The sequence below is a fragment of the Heloderma suspectum genome, chromosome 8, assembly GCF_057233095.1.
Source record: "Heloderma suspectum isolate Gila_16-S chromosome 8, 16-S_ref, whole genome shotgun sequence".
NCBI classification, from domain to species: Eukaryota; Metazoa; Chordata; class Lepidosauria; order Squamata; family Helodermatidae; genus Heloderma; species Heloderma suspectum.
The window spans coordinates 33,155,660-33,174,190 of record NC_139465.1 but is presented as its reverse complement, the minus strand read 5'-3'; the positions used below and the strand labels follow the sequence as shown (position 1 = coordinate 33,174,190).

At 44.9% G+C, this 18,531-nt stretch overlaps 1 long non-coding RNA gene across 1 annotated transcript; it reads left to right on the top strand.

Annotated features, from left to right (window-relative positions):
* The first annotated feature begins 587 nt into the window (after window positions 1–587).
* Window positions 588–15,594, top strand: LOC146339004 (uncharacterized). The gene is made up of 3 exons (XR_014784669.1): window positions 588–726; window positions 9,410–9,586; window positions 14,066–15,594. It is a non-coding gene; the product is annotated as an uncharacterized LOC146339004 (long non-coding RNA).
* The last annotated feature ends 2,937 nt before the right edge of the window (window positions 15,595–18,531 follow it).

Below are 18,531 nucleotides of genomic sequence, written 5' to 3'. Positions count from 1 at the left end.
CTGCGGAGCCGCCGGCAAGGGCCATCCGCAGCCGGAGTTCCGGCCGTGGACGGGCTGCTGTGGATGCAAATGGCGGCCGCCGTAGTGGCCGCCATTTGCGTCCTGCGAAGCTGCCATGATAGGCTATGTAAATATTTACGTAGCCTATCACGGCAAGCCAACCCCCCAAAAAAAACAGCATACGCAAATGGCTGCGGCTATGGCGGCTGCCATTTGAGTTCCCTATTTTTCGTCGTTTTATCCTACGTAAATATTTACGTAGGCTATTACAGCGAAAAAAAGAGGAATGCAAATAGCGTAGTGGGTGCTATTTGCATTCCTTTCCCCTCCCCCGCCGTAATAGCTTATGCAAATATTTACGTAGGCTAAAACAGCAAAAAAAAAAAGGAATGCAAATGGTGCCCACTATGCTATTTGCATTCCCCTTTTTTTCGCCATAATAGCCTACGTAAATATTTACATAGGATAAAACGGCAAAAAATAAGGAACGCAAATGGCAGCCACTGTAGCTGCCACCATTTGCATACACGTGTTTTTTTTTGCTTGCCGTGATAGGCTACATAAATACTTACGTAGCCTATCACGGCCTCTGCAGGGACACAAAAGGTGTCCCTGCGTTAGCCGTGATAGTCTAGGTAAGTATTTACGTAGCCTATCACGACTATGAAGAAGCGAATGGCGGCTGCAGGGCGGCCGCCATTCGCAAGTCAGCGTGGACGGCAGCAGGTAAGTGCTCCATTTCGTGCTCCTTTTGTGGGTTGGGGGCTCCGTTCCGTGCACCTTTTGTGGGTTGGGGGGGCGGGGGCTTCGTTCTGCCACAGATTTTGGGGGGCTGAATGCACTGCATTCGGCCTCACCAAGATCCATGGCAGAATTCTCTGCCATCCCTAGTTATACATGTTAAGGGTTCCCATGCATCAGAGGGGGTGGTGGGACTGTACTGTTGGCTCTACCAGCATGGATTTGTGCATTTTCCCTGACTAGGTCTTTGATGTCCACATACTGATGTCTGAGCTTGGGTATGTGTATAGACTTCCAGAATCATAAGCTTGTATAGTAGCTGGAAACACAATCATGCAAGTTTGTAGCTCCCATGGAAGCCTTTGTGTGCAGAGGAATATATGAATAGCTTCCCTGGTTTAGAGATTACTCCTATGGTCCCCCAGAAAGTGTCCCAGGGACCATAGGATTACTCAAAAAACCCTTCTGAGGTCAGAGACAGTGCTTCAACCTCTGAAGGGGAAGTCAGATATCTGACCCTTCTTCCCCACTCCTGGAACCAGAATGGAAAGAACTACGCTGGCTGATCTTTGATGTTGGAAAACCAAACTCAGGGGAGGAAGAAAGAGGGTGTTCCAGTGGGCAAGGAGGGGAGGACACTGGAGAGGCCAGGATACAAGATATCCTGAGCCTCCTCCAGCTTCCTTCCCTCTCCCTCCAAAACACCCTCTCTAGATGGGCTGGAAAGCCCATCTAGTGAAAATCACCAAAGATGGAGGGCATGGAGGCAAAGATCACCTCTGCCACCCCTCCCAATCACCTGGCTTCAGCCCAGCAGGGCACAGGAATATTGGAAGCCTCCAAGTTTCTTGGGGGGCGTTCAGGGGCAGGGAGGGTGGAAATGCCTGTACGACACATCCAATATGTCATACAGCAGCTTTCTGCCATGCTCAGCCCTCCCGTGGCTAGACAGCCGCAATCGGCTGTCTAGCCAAAAATGCAGGGCAGGAGAAGCACGGAGGGAATGATAGGCAGTTTGCTTTGGATAGGCGGTTGCCTCCAAGTTCAAAGGTGGCTGCCTATCTGAATAGGATTGCACCCTAAATGAGTTGACTTGTATCAGGGAACACTGGGTTCCAACTTTCACTTAGCTATGAAGTTCACTGGTAACATATAGCAAGTTTCAGCCCAACCTACATCACAGGGATGTGAGACAAAAACAAGGGGAAAATATGGACATCATCTTGAGCTTCTTACGGCACAATCCTATGCATGTTGAGACAGAAAAAAGTCCTACAACTTACAGCATTCCCCAGAGAGCATGACTGGCTGGGGAATGCTGGGAATTGTAGGGTTTTTTCCTTCTTCTTCTTCTGTCTAAATGTGCATAGGATTGTGCCCTTAGAAAAGCTGAGTCCAGTAAGTCAATGGGAATCTGTTTATGTAAGGAGTTTCTGGAGAATACACTTTAGAAAATATTCCCAGCCTCTTTTATGTTTTGCCTTTGAACAATTAAAAAGAGAGAAACAGTCTCCCTCCCCTCCTTGCTCTCTCATTATTATAAAAAATAAAATAAAATAAAATAAAATAAATCACATTGTGTTAAACCTACAGTTCTTCAAATGAAGGTGTCAGGGTGTACCAGCACAGCCTTGTGTATGATGAATGAACAGCAAGAGCCTAATAACTGAAATATATATGCTCACTGTAGCTGCAGACATGAAGATGATGAACAAATACCATTTTGAAAAAGTGGAACTGATTAAGATAGCAAGGCTTGGAAGGCTTTGTACAAACATGCCGAGTGTTCATGTTTATCAGGGCGGTCCCTATTTTGTGGTAGCTGTCTCTTGTAAATCTGTCCCTTATATTGCCATTGGGAAGGCTTGGGGGTACCTTTTAAAAATGGTTAGTATGCACAGAAATGCACTAGAAATTTACGAACTTTCATCAGAGGTGCCACCAGGGCAAGAGTCTGAGGCAGAGATCTAGAGACCCACTCAGCACAATTATCAGGAGTGGCCCCACGCACACCAGGGCTGCCTTACAATATTTTGAAGTCAAAGAAGTAACATTTAAAGAGAGAGCATCTCGAGGGAGGAGGAAAGGAGGAGAGAGGAAAAAGAGAGGAGAGTGAGCGAGCACACACACTCATGCCTCCTTGCTGCACACACACAGAAATGGGGGGATGCTCTTACCAATTTGTGACTGGCCACACACCCCACAGCAGCAATTTTGTGGTGGCACCCATGCTGCTTTTTCAAAATGCCAAAATTTAGTGGGCTGAAAAAGTTGGGGAGCATCGCTGTATGATTTCAACGCTGACTGGCCATTATATGATTTGTATTGCAGAAATGAACCCATTAAGGCTTCTCTTGCCAACGATAAACTTCAGGCCAAACTAAACATGACGTTAATTTGAATGAGCAGCTTCAGAACCATATGCATTGGGGAGGGGGAGTGGTCCCAATGAAAATGTCTCCCTCATTTGAAGCTCCATTGATGCTCTTTTGATGCAAATAGCAGCTTTGGGGAGAGGGATTTAAGAGTGGAGTTTGATAAATTTGTTCCCTGCACCATTTATTTCCCTTGCAGAATATGGACAACAGCTTCTGACTCTGGAGCTTGTTTAAGGAATCTCCCTTCTTGCCCCTGAAGTCTTCTCCAAAACTGAGAGTGATCTGAAGCCATTGGCTGTTTAGGCTTAACCCTCTCTGTTTTCCAGGATCTCTTTGGCCTTGTCCTCTCTCCCCTCTGCTAATATCTTTCAGGACTAGGACTTCTTTTCACTTGGTCTTCCCGGGTTCTTGCTGTCCTTGGATTATCTCCTTCCTTCTCTGCAGTTTTATTCTCTAACCCAAGGGTCCCCAACATGGCACCCGCAGGCACCAGATGCCCACAAGCACCTCCAATGTTGCCCACAAAGCTCTTTGCTCCCTGCCCAGTGATGATGATGATGATGATGATCATTAATAAAATGTGAAAACATTAGGGCATCTCGTTCTCCTTTCTGCTCCTGAACCTGCTGCTGATCTACTGTTCAGTGGGCAGGAAGAGAAAGGAAGGCAAAAGGTAGAGGTGAGAGGAAGAGCAAGGCTAGGGACTAGGAAGGGAGATGAAGAAGGCTAGGGATGGGGAAGGGAGATAAATAGTGAGGAAAGTGGTTAGGGGAAAGAAATAGCAAGGCTTTAGGGTGGCAGTGGGGGGGAGAGAGAGAGAGAGAGAGAGAGAGAGCACAAAGGGGAAAGATCTGTGTGGATGGGGAAAAAAAAAAAACACTGGGTGGTGCAGGAAGCAACTGTTTCCATTTCCCCCTCCCACCCAGCCCTAGTCTCACTATTTATCTCCCCACCACGGCCTCTTATGCCATACCCCCATGGCATCCATGCCCCCATGGCAGCCATTATGTGACTAGCCACATCCTCCATGGGAGCCATTCTGTGGTGGTGCCCATAGCAGTTCCTTGAATTCCCAAATGTGCCCATAGCTCTAAAATGGTTGGGGACCCCTGCTGTAACCCTTCATCTTTCCAACTGAGTAGCCTCCTTCTGATTCACATGTACTTCCCAATTTCTCTCTCTGTCTTCCTTAAGCAGTCACAATTGTGCTTCACAGGCTAGCTTCCAGTTACTTAACCCATTCCTCCCTCCCCAGTCTCAGCTTTGGTACTTGTTTAGTCAGCCCCGGCGGAAGCTCTCTCACCACCTGAGGCAGAAGAGACCACATGCTGCCACCACCACCACCACATTGCGCTCATTCCTGCTGCCAATGCATCACCTCCCTTACCTTTGCTGCTGGCACCTGCCCTCTGTTGCCCTTGTCACTGGAAGAATCTTGCGATAGTTCGCCCAGATCTTGAGACAGCAGGATGAGGCAAACAGAGGATGGGCAGCTGGTCTAGGCTGCTTCATGGGAGAGCCGGCCCTGTATTGTGTTGGCAAACTGTGTCATCGGCCTCAAAGGAGGCCTCTGGGAGGTGTGGCTGGTCTGAAGGAGGATCTTTGTTTCACAACTGGTAGGAGGGCCCACAAGGGGGGCCTTGTGGGAGTGACAACACCCCAGTGTTCTCAATACTTCCTCCCCCCATAGCTGCTATTTACATTTCTAATAACACACATGTTAACTGCATCTATCTCCCTTGATAGATGAATATTCCTATCTATCCAGCTATGTTCTCATCATTTGATTTACTTCTTCGTATTAAATGTTATCTCTAGTCATTAGAATGTACTTGCTTTGAGTTCACTGCTGCAAAGAACAGCTATCTCACACGGTTTGGTTAGATTTATCTTTACCTTTTCACATTCCAGTCCTGCCTTTTAATTATTTTATTTTATACTCTCCCTATTATCCTCCATCTCCTTGTAGATATAATGATTTTAAATCCTGGTCGTCCTTAGAAGAGGTGGTTGTTCCCACATTGTATGCCACAGGGCTGCCTTTTATAAGAGAGAGTGTAGCCCCCTGTCAAAAGTTCTGTTCATCAAAAGCAAAATTTAAGGTGTCTAAAATTATGCACAGTGTGGAGAAAGTTGAGAGGGAGAGGTTTTTCTCCCTCTCTCATAATAATAGAACCCAGGGTCATCCAATGAAGCTGATTGGTGGGAGATTCAGGACAGATAAAAGGAAGGACTTCTTCACACAGCACATAGTTACTATGGAATTTGCTAACATAAGATGTAGTGATGGCCACCAAGTTGGACAGTTTTAAAAGGAGATTAGACAATGTATGAAGGATAAAGCTATTAATGGTGTCACTGCCAGTGGGCTGGTGGAGCCAGGACACACCATGACAGCACTGTTTTTATTAGCAGGGACCCTGAATCCCACTGGACTCCCCACCCCCGACTTCCATGTTCCCTCTGATCTTAGCTGACAGTATTCTGGGGTAAATGAATTTCCACAGCAACAATATATTTCCTGTTGCAATGCAAAACATTTTGCAGTGCCTTGGTCTTCTTGAATGGGCAATTAAGACCTGTTCACTTTACAAAAGACCTACTCTTGGTGGAGATAAAGCTGCCAGAATTGGTCTGTTGATAAGCTGCCTGCATTTTGGGTAGGGATGTCCGCGGAATCCACTGCGGAATCCAATGAGGCCGAATTCCAGTGAATTTGGCCCCCCAATGTCTGCGGAGGAATGAACGCACTTACCTGAGCCTCTCTGGACCGAATATCCCCCCGCCGGCTGGTTCCGTTCCACCGTCTGTGCGGAACCCAGAAGTGATCGGATGCAAATGGCGTCCGCTATGCAGTTTGCATCCCCGTTTTTCCTTGTGCTAGGCTATGCGTCTCTATTTACATAGAAACTTATGTAGCCTGTCATGTGAAAAAACAGGGACGCAAATGGCGTAGCGGATGCCATTTGCATCCGGAGAGCACGGTTCCGCGCAGATAGGAGCTGGGACAGAGCCGGCTGGCGGCTCTGTGGAGTGAAGCCGGCCAGCTCGGATTCTGGGGGGGGGAGCAACGGATTGCCTCCCCCCCTCATTGAGGATTCTGGGGGGAAGAATGGATCGCCTCCCCCCCCGGCGGACCCCCCCACGGACGCGAGGTAAGGGGATTCGTACATCCCTAGTTTTGGGACTCTCCTTGAGGGTGTGGCTATGGAGAGTGTAATCATGAGTGCCTCCACTTCAGAATTTATCATTACATCACTGGTGGCTGCATATCCTCACTCACACATGCACCTTAACAGGCAGGTTTCATATGTACACTGAATGTAGGACCAAAAAAAGGGACCTGGCCAGAGGTGTGGTTCACACACAGCATATTTTTTTCACTAACCTGTTGTTCGAATAGGGAATAGTTGCTTCTAATTTGGGTGAACAGAACTCAAACATACTTAATTTGGGTGAAATAACTCACACAGTCTTGTCACATTCAAAGCAAAACAAGATTTATTTCTTTAGAGATTATTCTCAAACACACATTCCCAAAACATTACAGTGGAGAAAAATGGCTTCATTAGTATACCACCCACGAGCAGCAGCACATGAGACAGTATTTGAATTTCTAGCAGACCGAAGTTTTTTTTATTTATTTATTACATTTCTATCCCACCTTTTTTTCCTCCTTCAGGAACCCAGGGCAGCATACATAATCCTCCTCCTCTCCATTTTAGTCTCACAACAACAACCCTGTGAGGTAGGTTGGGCTGAGAGTCTGTGACTGACCCAAAGTCACCCAGTGAGCTTCCATGGCTGAGTGGGGACTAGAACCCGGATCTCCCGGCTCCCAGTCCAACACTTTAGCCACTATACTGCACTGGCTCCAACTAGTGGATAGAATACAGGTAGATTGGGGAAAGTAACATTACCCTAGTGTGGGACTAAGGACATGGCAGAGAGGGTTGGAAGCTTGTACTCCAGGGAAGCATGGGTGCCATTGAAATTGGGGACTGTGAGGGCAGATATTGATAATTTAACAAGATCAGCCTTGGATGGCCTTCTCTCTGTCCCATCAGCCAGGACAGCTAGACTGGTGGGGATGAGGGCCTCCTCTGTGGTGGCCCCCACTCTGTGGAACTCCCTCCGTAGGGAACTCTGCCATGAGCTTCCGCCACGCATTAAAAATGTGGTTGTTCAGGCAGGCATTTGTGGTGGGTTAGGGTATTTTTAGAAATATGATGTTTTTACTGTAGAATGTTATTGTTTTAAACTCTTTTATTATACACTCTGTACATCGCCCAGAGCGGCTGGGTGACCAGCCAGATGGCCGATTAATAAATTTAATAAACAAATAAACAAATAATTTAGAGGAGAATGAAATAAAGCATGAAATGGCTATAATGACTCAGAGGAAAGGGAACCTGGAGAACTTCATTTCCGGATAGGGTTGCCCAAAGTTGTAAAAATGCTGCGGACAGAGACCACTATTGATCATTTCAGTTTTAGCTCTACTTTACAAAATGTGGATCATTAGCTTCAAGCTACTTGGTCACTCCTGAGTAACATCTGAGTGGACCTTGGGAATTCTAAGCCTGCTAGTCGCAGGTCTCTCCACCACTACTTACAAAAGGTAATGTGTCAAATATTTGATGCTATGGAATCATTCTCTCTATTCCCAGTGTTCAGGCTGTGAGTGTCAGTATTTATGTGCCCAAAAGGTGTGTTTTTCCCCCATAAAGCTTCTTTTGAACTTCATAGAAATTTGGGGTTTCCCTAAGCCTACTGACACCTCCCTCTTGTGCACAGGTGTCACCTGTGCACAAGAGGGAGGTGTCAGTAGGCTTAGGGAAACCCCAAATTTCTATGAAGTTCAAAAGAAGCTTTATGGGGGAAAAGCACACCTAAGTGTGGGAGGAAATCTGCAATACAGCCTAATGAGGACTGAGCATGCTCACTGACCATGGGATGTTGGAGAAGAAAATGGGGAAACAGAATGGTGTGGCTGGAATCCTGAACACAGGGCCAGCACCAGATTCTAGTGGGCCCTCGTCATAGTGCTGCCAATGGGTCCTCTACCTGTCTGCCACCAAAATGCCCCTGCATGCCCCCTCACTGCCAAAGCAGAGCTCCCGGCCACCCAGGCCCCTCACCTGCCTGCTGCCAAGGCTGCCCACCCAAAGCCCTTTGCCCACCCACCACCCAAGCATCCTGTGCACTCCTTGGATGCCCCCCTCCAAAGACAGTGTCTGATTGGTTCAGACTGCTGCTACATAATGTTCAGCTTGTTCAGCTTGCTGCTGTGGTGCTTCCTTTGCCAGCAGGGAAGGATGGGGGAGGAGGGGGAGGACTCAGGACTGAAATAGGAGGGAGAAGAGCCACCATCACTGCAGTCCAGCCCTGGCAGTAGCTGCAGCAGGGGAAGGCCTAGGCTGGGCCGAGCTGGGTCCTTTTGAGCCTCTGGGCCCTCAGCACCTGCCTTCCTAAGCCAACCCCTGATGCTGGGCCTGCCTGAACAGCAGCACTCCAAGCTTCTACATTTTGTTTCAGCAGATCCCACGTGTAGTTAGCCTTGCTATGTGCTGCTGGTGCTTGTCAAAACAGAACATTCACACTTGCATCTTGAAACATTGGCATTCATCACATCAGTCGCTCCTTGAATCACTGCTGGTGGTGAAATATTTCTACCAGTTTTTGTTTTTGTTTTTTTTATCATAGTTCCTCTGATGACACATTTCCTTTCTCATCTACCAAGTCAGACCCATACACGCACGCATGCACACACGCACACACACACACACACACACATACTGTTCAGGAAGAATTTATTGGGCACTGGAAAGATAAATCTAATAGTCATATAATTAGCTCAAAATTACAAGAATCAAGAAATGCTTTATTTTGTTCGTATTCGTACATGAACTTTGCAAAAAAAAAAAGGAGATATTTAATTAACATTTATCAAGATAGCCTGAGGCAAATTAAATATTAATTGTTCAAACAGTGACATTTAATGAGCACGTTCAGTGATAACAGACGCACATGACATACAGCTGTTAAAGGCCCTCTAGCAGATACTATATCAAACATGATAGGAGATAAAGGCTCCCAACCCTGAATTGCCATCATCTGCCTGGCATGCCACTGAAATGAATGGGTCAGAAAGACACCCACACCCACAGGTGATTTCAGGATTAAGGCTACCCAGTGTCCTTAATGTGGGAGGGACCATAGCTCAGTAACAGAGTGCATGCTTTGCATGGAGAAAGTCCCAGAATGACCCCCTGGTATTTCCAATATAGCACACTCCAGGAGAGAGCGGAGGACACGAAGCCCTGGCGTGCTGTGGTCCATGAGGTCACGAAGAGTTGGACACAACTTAACGACTGAACAACAACAACAACAACAACAAATTTCCAATACAAGTGCAATGCTATAATGAAGTAAAACCTATTGAGTTGAATGAGGCTTATGCTCAGGTAAGCAGTTATAGAACTGCTGCATAAAAGGATCAAGTAGGAAGTGATGGAAAAGACATCTCCCTGAGACTAAAATCTATCAAGTTTGGTTTGCTCAGTTTCTCATTTTTCCAACCTTGCGTTAAATTTGTCCCACTTCTGCTGTTCTCCATCAGAAATGGGTCAAAAAATTCTGCATTTCTTTATGTTTCCATGAAAAATTCCACGTATTTTCATGCACGTTTCTTCTAATATATGCATTTTGTACACACTTTTATGAATTTAAACATTTTTTTTGCAAGCAATTTCCCATAACAACACATTTCCATAAGATTTCCTCTAATATATGCATTTTGTGCACACTTTGCCCTAATATACATATTTTGGTATTCATTTTTGATTGGAGAATGGCATCACAAAAACCAGTTCAGGAAGTGCAACTTGGGTAAGTTTGCATTATTTATGTATTAATAATACTAAAATAAATAAGTAAGATGGTTCAAAGATGCTTCCCCCCTTCCTCACATCTATTAATAATACTTAGTGTAAAATCTTCCCAACTGTTCAAATGTCTTACATATGTCATAATCCTGTGATCCTTGTACAATAACCTTGTAAGGTAGGTTAGTTTTATTGCCATATTGCAGATGACGTTAAAAGAACAGGGACTTGTATAGTATTAAGTTTATGGTAGAAATTAGATTCAGACCAAAAGGACTTTCTGCTACATATCACTTCCTACGCATCTCTAATACACTTGTGCTGGATTAACTAGTGGAGCAATCCTATGGCCACTAGTCAGCGGCTAGATGGCCATAGGATATGTGGTTTTCTGGATACTGACTTCTGAGCCCGTGCTCTGAGGTCGGTTCCTGGAGAACTGACCTTCCCCCTTTCTGCTCTGCCTCAGAGGCAGCATGGAACGGCCCCGTGCTCCCTGTTCAGAAGAGCAGCATGGAGTTGCCAAAATAGGGGATTCTGAGGGCGTTCTGCAGTGGGGAAGGTGGAAATGCCTGGGCAGGAGAAGCGTGGAGGGAACACTTCTCTCTGTGTTTCTCCTGCCCTGCATTGGATAGGCGGTTGCCTCCAAGTTTGGAGGTGGTCGCCTATCCCCATAGGATTGTGCCCTAGGCTGCTTGAAATCCAACCTATGTGTTGAATTTCTGTCTGCTTTGTTAACCCTTGCTAATACTAAACATAAATGGGAGAAAAGCTAAGATCAACAACTTTTTTTTTCCTAGTAGAATTTCCGCTGCACTTTTGCTCGTGGCATGATAAGCAGAAATTAAGTTGGTCAAGCTTTCTCAGTACTTGAGGTGGATACCATGAAAAGCTGCACTTGCTTAATATCTGAGTGAACATGTCCCCCAGCAAACCCTAGACTCCCATACCCTCCCCCAGTTTTCAAATATACATTTTTGTAAACTACAGTTTATGCATATAAGCCCCACTCATGCAGTTCATCTGTCCCTTTCTCTGTTGTGCTGATTGTCCAGTTTAATCAGAATTAGGTTTGTGTGAAAGGTGTGGTAGCCAAGAGCCCCAGGGATGTGTTACACTTGTATTTGACCCAGAGGATATAATATAACATAGAATGGGCAGAACCACTTCCATTTAGGGATGTACATGAGTTTCATTTTGCTTCATTTTTTACTCAGATTTGCCCCACTCACACATCTGAACATGAATGAAAGCACTTTTCTTCTTCTTTTTTCTTCAGGAAAAGCTTGCATGTTTCTGAACTTGTGTCATGTTTGGAAAATGTGTAGTCAACAATGTCCACTTTTTAAAATGATCACTTTAAAAATGCAGTTTAACACACACACCCCATGCTTTTTCATGGGGAAGTACACATTTGGGTGTGCACTTTCAAAAACTGCATTCCAAAATGCACACTTTCCCTACTGGAATGAAAACAAAAACAGATTGTAATCGAAAATGAGGCAGAGGCAGACTGAGTTTCAAGGTGGAACTTTGAGTATCAAGATGAGCTTGAGCCTCACTAATTCCCCCATCTCTATTTTGACTCATCTTTGTAAAATGTTGTTCATTGTTGTTAAGATTTTATTAGGGATGTTGGAGAAATCCTCCATGGACCCCTGAAGTCCGCGGAGGATTGGATCTCCTACCTGCGCCTCCTGGAGGAATCCTCGCCAGCTGGATCCTCCCCGCCTGACGGCTCCAGAACACCAGCGTAACGGCTGCCATTGCCATATCGCTGGCTGGGCAGATTGACGGAGGATGCAAATGGTGTCCCGGATGCCATTTCTGGCCGTAAAGGCCTTAGTTTAAGGTAAATGCAGCTGTAAATGGCTGCATTTACCTTAAACTAAGGCCTTTACAGTCCCGGAACTTTACAGTTCCGTCCACAGGGAGTAGTCCCCTTCAGCCAGCGATACACCATGGTGGCCGTATCGCTGGCACTTTGGAGCCGGCCATTGGCTCTGCAGAATCGCTGTGGAGCGGAGCTGGCCAAAGAGGATTCCAGGGGGGGAGGAACGGATTGTCCCCCCCCCCCCTCAGAGCCAACCCCAGAATGGCAGGTAAGCATTCCACCCATCCTTAGATTTTATTGAAAGTTTTGATTTTATATAAATGATTCCCATTTCCCTCCCCACACCCACGTGCTCCCCTTCCACCCCTCTTTTACAGTAACATACACACACACACACACATACACACACACACACACCATTTTGGCTTCTCTTTCTGCTGAAAATTAATAGTAGTGAAGAGAGCAATCCTATGGTCCCTGGCTCAGAAAACCCCTTCATAGGATGGAGACATCCATCCTCACAGCTGGCACAGAGCGGACTGCACCATCTGCCTCTCTGAGGCTGGAGAATTGACCTCAAAGAGGGATAAAGGGGGCATGCTGGTGGGCTGGGAGAAGACCAAAGAGTTCAGGATATGATTTATCCTGAGCTTCCTCCAGCCTCCAAAGCATCCTTGCTAGATGGGCTGAAAAGCCTGTCTAGTGAAAAGAAAGGAGATAGGAGGACAGGGAGACAAAGATCATCTCCAGTGTTCCCCCTGCCCTGCAGGATTCAGTTGGCTTCCTCCCGGCAGGGTATAGGAAGTGTGGAAGCTTCTGTGTTTGGGGGCTTCTGAGTTGCGAGGACACAGTCCATAGGATTGCCCCCTCAGTGTGGTAAATTAAAGATTGTATTTGTGTGTACATCACAAAACTATTCTCTCCCCAACATTATTTATTGCTGCAAGTTCCATATTTAAAGGCTTCTGCCTTTTAACCTTGCTTGCTGTTACTATGCATTGCATTTATGGATCTGTTTGTACTTGTGTTTCAAACTGCTTTTATTGTTGATGCAAATAACTTATAAGGTGTGTGGGGGGGAGCTCTTGAACTGATCACCCTGGGATATTAAAACAACAACAACAGCAATGTTCCAACATCCTGATTCTATCTGTGTCTACTCAAAAGTAAGTGGCCATGTGTTAGATATGGCTTCTACCCCAGTACGTTTGCACATAATTATCTGGAGTGGATTTTAAACTGAGCCGGAGAATAATTTGGGGGCTCATGATGCTTGGCTGTTCTGTTCTGTGAACTTTACTAGCCCCTGATGTTTGTATCAGAGCTCCAAGTTGGCAAGCTTCATCAGGCATCTCTCAAAATGAGAGAATATCATCTATGCTGCCCTGTACTTTTCTAACAGTTAGGGCTGCAGTTAGGGCAAGCTAGATAATGTATGCTTACCATTAAATGCACCAATAAAGCAGAAGATCACCCCGCCTATTCCAGCTCTGGTCCTTTGGTCCACGCTTCTCCCACCCTTGTAGCATCAAAGGGGATTACTCTAATGCAGATGGAAGAGGTGGGTGAATGAAAGGACCAGAGGAAGAATGGATGGAGCATCTCGGCTATCTAATCTCCCATTTTGTTGGTCCATGTAACTTGTATGTTCTCCAGATTAAAAGAAATCTCATAGCCATATCCACAGCATCATCTCTTAGTCATATGGTGAACAGAAATATCCCCTTTAAATTCATTTACTCTTCCACCCATTCTTTGGATCAATTTACACATAAGACAGCCACACTTTATTCAGTGAATGGGTTGGGAATAAACAATGAACACACAATGGGATTAAAGGGGGAAAATATGCTCTATGGAATGAAGTTTGTTTAGAATTTTACAACATGCTCTACAGTTATCTGAGACATGAAGTTCTGTGGCTTTAAAATATATGATTTACCCTGAATCAAAGTCACTAATGGAATGTGGAATCATTCTTGCACAGCCAGTCTAGATTTGCAACAGACCAAAGAAAGGGGGGTGGAGGAGAGCATATCTTAGCTTTATATTTCTGAACAGCTCAGATAAAGTGTTATGGAAGTAATTAAAGGGGTACGTATTGCCTTGGGAAGAAATGTATCTATGATGATTCATAATTTCAAGGCTGGATTTCTGAGTCATTGAAAAAGAATTGTGCCCTGAAGATTTCAGAACTCCCCAACCAATGCAATTTATTTTCATAGAACATCTATCATACGAAGAAGCCCAGCGTGCTGTATGGGGAGTGAAGTGGAAGGAAGAGAATATATTACAGGAGCTGAATGCAACATGACTTCACGAAATACAAAGAAACAAAATGAAGGGCAGACCAAACATAAAGTAGCATCAGAAAGAAAAGAGCAGTGGAATTCAATATAACTAGAGGTTCATTAAAGGAGGCTTGCCATATGGGAAATGTCTTAAGTCCCATTTCATTCAGCAGCGGCACCTGATTAGTTCCAGCATATATCTGAGGCACTCAATTAAAGCTGGAATATGTCACAGTCTCAATCCAGACTTCTCCAATGTGTCTGACAGTGAACCGCCTTAAGGTCATAGATCCCTGTCCCGTACTTCTTCATAGGAGGAGGGAGGTGAGGGAGGTGAGGTATCTCAGAGGATGTCTGGTGACTAGTGACCATGAGTAGGCTGCTCTAGCAGAAGCATAGTGCCCAGATGATACCACCCTAATGGCAGAAAGCGAAGAGGATCTAAAGAGCCTGTTGTTGAGGGTGAAAGAGGAGAGTGCAAAAGCTGGTTTGAAATTCAACATTAAAAAAACTAAGATCATGGCATCTGGCCCCATCACTTCCTGGCATATGGAAGGGGAAGAAATGGAAGCACTGACAGATTTTATTTTCTTGGGCTGCAAGATCACTGCAGACGGTGACTGTAGCCATGAAATTAAAAGACACTTGCTCCTTGGGAGGAAAGCTATGGCAAACCTAGACAGCATAGTAAGAAGCAGGGACATCACCTTGCCGACAAAGATTCATATAATCAAAGCTATGGTTTTCCCAGTAGCAATGTATGGCTGTGAGAGCTGGACTATAAGGAAGGCTGAGCGTCGAAGAATTGATGCCTTCGAACTATGGTGCTGGAGAAGACTCTTACAAGTCCCCTGGACTGCAAAGCGGTCAAATCAGTCAGTCCTAAAGGAAATCAACCCTGACTGCTCATTGGAAGGACAGATACTGAAGCTGAAGCTCAAATATTTTGGCCACCTAATGCGAAGAGAAAACTCCCTGGAAAAGGCCCTGATGCTGGGAAAGACTGAAGGCAAAAGGAGGAGGGGACAGCAGAGGATGAGATGGCTAGATAGCATCACTGATGCAATGAATATAGACTTGAGCACGCTCCGGGAGAGAGCACAGGACAGGAAGGCCTGGCGTGCTATGGTCCATGGGGTCACAAAGAGTAGGACACAACTGAACGACTGAACAATGAACAACAATAATTCCACTCTATTCTATGCTTGCCAGATCACATCTGGAGTAGTCTATCCAGTTCTGGGAACTACAGTTCAAGAAGCCCATTGCCTCATCCAGAAGAGGGCAACCAGGGTGTCGAGGGTCTGGAAACAAAGCTGAAAGCATTGTTTATGTTGAGCCTTGAAAAGAAAAGATGGAGTGGAAACATGATAGCTCTCCTCATCTCCCGAAGCATCCCACACACCCCTGTACTTATGCTGGTTTCTTGGTAAATTTAAATAAATGAAGTCCTGGTTCAACCCATTTACCTCTTTATTTCTGTTTTCTGGGCACAACTAATATACACTGAGCATTGTTAGGGGTGGGCAAGAATGGTCTTTGTTCATTTCTTATAAGAATTTACAAAAAAATGAAAATTTCATATTCGAGATGTAAAGATTAAAAAAAAAAATCAGAATGTGGGCAAAACAGAAACTGACAGATCAATCCATCCAGGCCCAGGGCTTTGAGTGCTTAGCTCATAAAATCCCTGTATATTCAACCATGTTAGTCCTGAATTAGGGTTGCCACCTCTTTCATCTGACAGGCTTCTCGTTTGTTTTTAATTGTAATTTATGGAAAGCAAGTACAACATGGCTCTCCCCAAGGTAGGATTAGCGGGATCTATTGAATTTGGTTATTGCGGATGGATGTGAATTTCATTTCAATTTGGTTTTAAGATCTTACCAAAATTCTCACTTTTCTTCATATTCAGGATGGAAAGAACTTGAGATCTGAAACAGCTGAATGTGATAGGGAGGAAGCAAAATGGACAGGTTTGGCCAGTGAAGGCTGGTGGCACTGATGTCAGTAGGGCAGTGAATCCACTCTGAGTTTCAGTCAGAATCAGTCAGAGCTGGGTGCAGTACCTTGGAAAACAGCTTTAGAGCCCTGACTGGTTCTAATTGAAACCCAGAGTGGATGCACTGCCCCATTCACATAAGAACCACCAGCCTCCACAGGGTTTGGCCATCCCTAACCATTGTAGGAGGAATGATGGATGAAAGAGGAATGATGGTTAATTTGCATTGTCCTTGGAAGTGGTAGTTATGAATGAAGGCAGTTATGCAACTGGGGGCAGAGGGGAAGGTTGGGGCATAATCAGAGGCCAAGGAATCCCTAGATTAAAGAGTGGAATAATTTGTCCTTAACCAATGTACATGCAGCTCCTTTATTAAAGATTCTTAACATTTTTAGTAGAGCTGTTCACGAATGGCCTCTCAAAATTCTCCAGCTTATTTGTGTGCAGAGAAATTGGGGGGACAATTTCACTGAATTTCTCCTAGGGGAGGAGAAATTCTCCAACAGTTTCTCAGTGCTAGGGCTCACTATTGGCAGGGCTTGTAGCCCAGCTGCTTCCTTTTTTCCTGAGGGTTTTTGGTTTATCACACTGCTTCTGTAGGTGGCAACAGCATCAACTGTGTTGAGGCTTCCACTTTGTTGAGGCAGAATTTTGAATTTCTTCTGGTGGTTTTTTTAAGCTTACCTAATCACTGTGAAGTAGCTGAGGGTGCTGTGTGTGTTCTCTCTCTCTATTGCACATCTTTCCATTGCTCTGCAGCCTCCCAGGCCACCTGTACTTTCTGAACTGAAAAAGCCCCATGGGAAGAATTGCCTCATGATGTCTTCCTCATGATGGCTTCAACTGAAGTGTGGGAAGCCAAGGAGGCTACAGGCTGCCACCGAGTATTGTATGATAGACAGGACACTCATGCACACTCCTCAGCCACCTCATAAGTAAGGTAGGCATAAGAACCCCAAACACAAACCATGAGAATTTCTCTGAAATTTCTCCTCCTTTGACTTTCTTTTTTGAAAGCAATTACTTTTCTATCAAATTGAGTGAGAATGGTTGAAACAAATGTGGAAGAAATTTTCAGCAACACACTATTATTTAGTAAAAAATCAGTTTTTGTTCCCGAGAAGAAAATATGCAGCAACAAAGGAGATCTAGACTAACTGAACTACCTTATGAACATGCTACAAAATACCAAATCATTGTGTAATAAGTATCTGTCCCAACCCTTCGTATCTCAATTAGTGCTGTGCCAAAAATTTCTCCCACATCTTTTTTTTTTTTTTACTGTTCTCATTCAATTTCATAGAAGAGAAATTGCTTTCGAAAAGCGATTCAATGGTGAAGAAATTTCAGAGAAATTCTCATGGGTTGGGTTTGGGTTTCTTCAGCTTACCTTACATAGGAGGTGGCTGAGGAGTGAACACAAGTGTCCTCTTTTTCATTGTACAATCATCTCTCTGGCAGCCTGTAGCCTCCTCAGCTTCCTACACTCCAATTAAAGCCCAGTTTAAGACACCATGAAGTAATTCCTCCCATAGGGCTTTTTCAGATCAGGATGTGCAGGCATCCTGGGAGGCTAGCTGTGATTAGGAAAGCTCAAAAACACCACAAAAATAAATTGTAAAACATACTGAATGAGGCAGAACAATGGAAGCCTCTTTTATGGGGGGAGAAAACTTTCAGGAAATTGGAGGACAGATTTGGGCAGAACCCTAACTCTACCTCATCCCTGGAGCTAGACACAACACTGCCCCCTTCTGCATTGTGGTGGACGCAAAATGAAGGCCGGCCTGCCAAGATGGTTGATGCTGTTGCATCATGAAAACCCCCAAACACTTACAAAAAAGAAAGAAGCTGTGCTACAAGCCCAGCCAATGGGGAGTCCTACCTGTGAGAAACTGCTGAGAATTTCTCCTTCCCCTGGAGAAATTCGATGAAATTGTCTCCCAAATTTCTCTGTCCGCAAGTAAGGTGGAGAATTTCAAGAGGCGACTTGTGTACAGCTCGAATCTCAATTCAGTGCACATATTTCAGTGAAAGGGTGAACATGGATAAATGTGTAGCTATCAGTGGTGTTTGCCTGTCTCTTACTCTGTACAGAGCTGGAGTTTCATAAAGCCTTAACTTTTAGACATAATATAATCATCATGAAAGAAAAGAAATAATAATATGAGAAACTTCTGAAAGGAGTATTTAAAATGAGATTTGAATAAGACTGCTGTAGTGCTGAAACGGGTGATGAAGCCGGGTCTTAAGCTTTTTCTTTTTTCCTTTTTCTTTTGATTGGCTATATTGTCTTGAAACTGTTCAGCAAAACAAAGAGTTTTCTAGATAAAAGACTGACATGAAGCAACTGGAATGTTATTGTCAGGCTCTGAAGCCAATCAGTCTAACAAAACAG